Source organism: Elephantulus edwardii, unplaced genomic scaffold (assembly GCF_000299155.1).
Source record: "Elephantulus edwardii isolate Elephantulus edwardi_28Jun2011 unplaced genomic scaffold, EleEdw1.0 scaffold00023, whole genome shotgun sequence".
Classification (NCBI taxonomy): Eukaryota; Metazoa; Chordata; class Mammalia; order Macroscelidea; family Macroscelididae; genus Elephantulus; species Elephantulus edwardii.
In genome coordinates, this window is record NW_006399773.1 from 8,686,729 (window position 1) to 8,691,605 (window position 4,877).

The 4,877-nt window shown below is 37.9% G+C and overlaps 1 protein-coding gene across 2 annotated transcripts in view; it reads left to right on the forward strand.

Annotated features, from left to right (window-relative positions):
* Positions 1-4,877, forward strand: part of KLHL1 (kelch-like family member 1) — a 544,822-nt gene that overhangs the window by 524,363 nt on the left and 15,582 nt on the right. The window lies entirely within an intron of this gene.

The window sequence follows — 4,877 nt, forward strand, 5'->3', positions numbered from 1 at the left end:
ATTATTTCCTTAGCCTACAAACGGAATAAGCATAATCGAAGGCTACAACCTGGACAGATGTGTTTTCTGGTTTTAAACACTGGATTACTCCTTTCCTCTACTTGAATGATAGCACTGTAGTTTATGCACAGATTCCATATGAGCATAATTAAGTTTAGAAGTTCAAGTCTTTGCACACCTTTAAAAGATAAATTTTAGGACCAACTTGATGGCAATGGACAAATGATTGATTCCATTAAGTGTTCTAAGACGTTTCATAGGAGAAAGACAGGCCGTTTCCTCTCATATATGTAACTCAGAAACTAGAGTCGTCAAGATTCAAAACAACTCAATCACAGGAGGTTTTCCATCTTTAAGCCACTCTTTAGAAGCTTTTTACACATTTTTTATTGCACGGATGCTTAAAATTTTATTTCTCTGGATTCTTAATTTTATTGTTTCATTTCTGTGTTACAGGCAAACATACTTGGGTATAAATCACTTCTCTATTGTTTAATTTCTCACTAGCTGAATATCGCCTGTACAGACTTAGTAAAGTGGGCATTCTGAATTCTGTTTGTTGTCAAATAATACTTTTAATATTAAAAAAAATATTCCATTAAAAATTTGAAGTACAATTTTAATATCAAAGTTTGGAAAAGCAATAATATTTCCAGAATTAATGATACCACAGAAACGACAATGAGGATTTCAAAGAGAAAAATTTTGTTCTGTTATCACATGCCTCCAGCACACTTGCATTTTATAGTCAATTTTAGCCTCTCTATATATTGACTCTCTTGCCTGAGAGCTGTAAACTTTAATAGCGTCTCTGAAACATTACTTGAACTTTAACCTGGAAGGCCAAGGCATTGGAAAGGGCTAAATATGAAAAGACATTCATATTCTTTTTTGTCTAAAAAGGCATCCAGAACCCACAAACAGAAATAAGGAAAAAGTGAGAAGGCTTCAAAATTAATCTGTCAGTAATGTGGAACTGGTAATGATAGAGTTCACTCAGTAATTGCTTGAAAAATTCTTATACACCTGCCACTCCTCTCCTTGGGTGAAAACTACTGTTGATTTCATTTTTAAGATAATAACTTTTTATGTCCCTGGGCTTAGAGGTGAATCCACAATAGTTACTGAATACAGAAAAATCTGTGGAAATATAGAATTCTCCTTTGTTCATTGGAAAATAAAGAAAAAAGTCAATGAGTAATTTTGAAGTTGTTTTCCTTTTAAATATCTGAGATAGCTTGAAGAAAAAACTGCCTACATTTTTGTATTTGAGGTTTCTGTTTTGATTTTTACTGTCAATAAAGATATTAAAATGTTGCTATTATTTGCAAATACATGTTTAAAGGTCCTCAAGTTACTGTTATGGGCCATTGAGTAGACTATGACCTAGAAATTGTATGAACCTTGCCTTATACTGAGTCAACCACACAGTCTCTGTCACACCTGAGCCCATTGCCATAGTCACTATGTCAATCCATTACACCTAAGGTCTTCCCCTCCTGCACTGACTCTCTACCCTTCCAAGCATGGTCCTTTTCCAAGGAACAGTCCCTCCTGGGTACATACTCAAAGTATGTGAGACAAAGTTTCAAAATCCTGACCTCCGAGGATCAACCTGGTTTTACCTTCTGTAGGACAGACTTGATTATTTTCTTGGAAGTCCATGGTATGTTTAATATTCTTCTCCAGCACCACAACTCAAAGGCATAACTTATTTTGCTCTGTCATATTCATTGCCCAGCTTTCAGATGCCTATATAGAGACTGAGAAACCGATGACCTAAATCAGGCACACCTTAGCTTCTAGGCTGATCAAGAGCAGAATTTCTCAACACAACTAGTCTTTTGATTTCTTAATTGCTGATGTTAACAGTGTTAATTGTAATTCCAAACAAGATGAAATAAACAATCTTCTTCCTTTTTCCCTCTGTTGTTACACTGCCTACTGATCTGTGAATAAGGATGTTTGTTTCCTTGATGTTGAGATGCAAATCCATATTGAAAACTGCATCAGTCCTTGACCTTCTGAAGCAAACACACAAAGTCCTCCTCAAATGTCTCAAAGTCATTACTAAGCATGAAAAAGAGGTTGTTGCATTTGTTGTTAGACACCACCGACTAGGTTCAGATTCATGGTGTCTCTGTCTACAATGCAGTGATTTCTGCCTGGCCTCCTTCCCATCATCACAACAGTTTCAAGGCTTGAACACGCGGTTGCAGTCACCATGTCAGTCCATCTTGGTGCTGCTTCCTCTTGTTTTGTTGGCCTTTTACTTTACCAAGTATGATCCTTTTCTCTAGGGACTGTACCTGACTGCCTGCTATCTGTAATTGTGGTGTTAAGTACTGTTGAGTCAGAACCAATCTGTAGGTGACTCTCCAGCAGGTTTTCTGAAGCAGTTTTATTACAAGGAAGGAGATTGCCCATATTTCTCCCATGGAGCAGTGAGTGGATTTGAACCATGTACCCTTGGGATGGCAGCACTGCTCATTTATGCTTAGGCCACCAGAGTTCATGCCACAAGTACTTGATACAAAGTCTCGCTTAAATTCTTTTAAGACAGATTGGTTTTCCTCTGTCAACTGTCATATTTAATATTTTTCACTAGTGCTACAATTCAAAGACATGAATCTTCTCGTTTTCCTTTTGCCTGCATATAAAGTTTTTGAAAATACCATAGTGAGTTGGACTCACTTTAGTCCTCAAAGTCATATCTTTGTTTTTAACACCTTAAAGAGACCACTTGCAGCAGATTTAATGATGTTAATCTGTTGTTCTGATTATTGGTTACTGTTTCTATGAATACTGATTGGAGATACAAGTAAAATTACGTACATGAGAACATAAATCTTTCTTTCATTAATCATAATGTTGCTTATTGATCCATAAAAAAGAATTTTTGTTTTCATCATGTTGAGCTATATTCCAAACTGAAGTTTATAGTCCTTGCCCTTTATTAGTAATGCTTCTATTCTCTTCACTTTCAGCAAGAAAATCTGTACAATCTACAATATATTTCAGATTGTTAATAAATGCACAGTTGTATATAAATACATATTTAAGGTTGTTAGTAAGTGGGAAGACGCTTGAATTTGTGGATCATGGCAAAGTGTGCCTAATTCTGAGAAGAATGGGCATTCCAGAATACTTAATTCTGTTCATATAAAACCTGTACTAAGACCTAGATCAAAAAGTTGTTGTGGGAAGAGAGCAAGGGAACACCGCATGGTTTAAAGCCAGGAAATGTGTGCATTGGGGTCATATCCTTTATCCATACTTACGAAATCTATGTGTTGAGCAAAACATTTGAGAAGGTGGATTCTATGAAGACTGTGGCACCGATAAGGAGGAAGCCTCATCAACTTCCTATGCTATGCAAATGACACAACCTTGTTTGGTGAAAGTGAGGAGGACTGGAAATGCCTGCTCCATAAGATCAAAGACTACAGCTTTAAATATAGATTATGTCTCAATATCAAGAAGACAAAAATCCTCATCACTAGACAGATGTGCAACATCATGATAGGTGGAGAAAAGGGTGGAATTGTCAATGATTTCATCTTACTTGTATCCACAATCAGCACCCTATGAACCAGCAGTCAGAAGATCAGGAGATATTCTGAATTGGGCAAGTCCATTGTGAGGAATCTCTCCAAGGTACTGAACAGCAATGATGTCAGCTTGAATACTAAAGTGCAACTGAGTGAGAACATGGTCTTTTCAACCACCAGCTATGAGTTTCAGTGTTGGCAATGAAAACGATGTCATAAGAGTAACTGATGCCTTTGAGTTGTGGTATTGCAGGAAAGTCCTGAATATCCTATGGACTGCCAAAAGGACAAAAGTATATATTGTGGAGAAAGTGCAGCCCAAGCACTCCTTGGAGTCAAGTATTATTGACAAACCTTCATCTCACATACTTTAAGCATATTGGTAGGAGTGGCTATTCCTTGGTGAGAGACATCATTTCTTGGAAAGGTAGAGGAATGGTGAAGGAAAAGAAGACCCTCAACCAGGTAGATTGACATATTGTTATTGTTGTTGTTGTTATATGTCATTGAGTCACCTGTGAGTCATAGTAACCCTATGTACAACAGCCCTAAACCCTGCTCTATCCCTCGCCAGTCTTATTGAATCCAACATGCCTATCCATATCACCCCAGTGACTGAATAATCCACCTCATTGAGGGTCTTCCTCTCCTAAGCTGTTCTTCCACCCTCCCAAGACTGACAACCCTCTTCAAGGACTGATCCCACCTTGCACCATGTCCAAAGTATATGAGATGAAGCTTCAGAATCCTTGCTTCTTCAGGATGAACTTGTTTGTTCTTCTAGCAGTCCATTGTATATTTAATACTTTTCTCCAGCACCACAGCTCAAAGACATCAACTCTCCTTCTATCATCCCTAGTAATTGTCCAGATGTCTGATGAATAGCAAGCAATTGCAAAGACCATGGCCTATATCAGGCACACCTTAGTCTCCAGACTGACATTGATACGTTTTAGAACTTTGGAGAGGTTTCTGACAGTAGACTTTCCCAATGCAATTCATCTTTTCATTTCCTAGCTCCTGGTACCAAGAGTGTTGACTATAGAGCAAAGCAAACTGAAGTTGTCAACAACCTCAATCTCCTCACCATATTTCATGATTCAGCCAATTGGTCCCGTGGTGAGAATCTTTGTTTTCTTGATATTTAGCTTCAATCCATATTGAAGGCTGCAGGCCATGACCTTCTGCAGCAATGGCTTCAGGTTTTTTCCAGTTTCAGCAAGCAGGGTTGTGTCATCTGCATAATGCAGATTGTTGATCATTCTACCTCAAATCTTGATGCCACACTTTTCCTCATAGAGCCTAGCCTCCTGGATAATCTGTTCC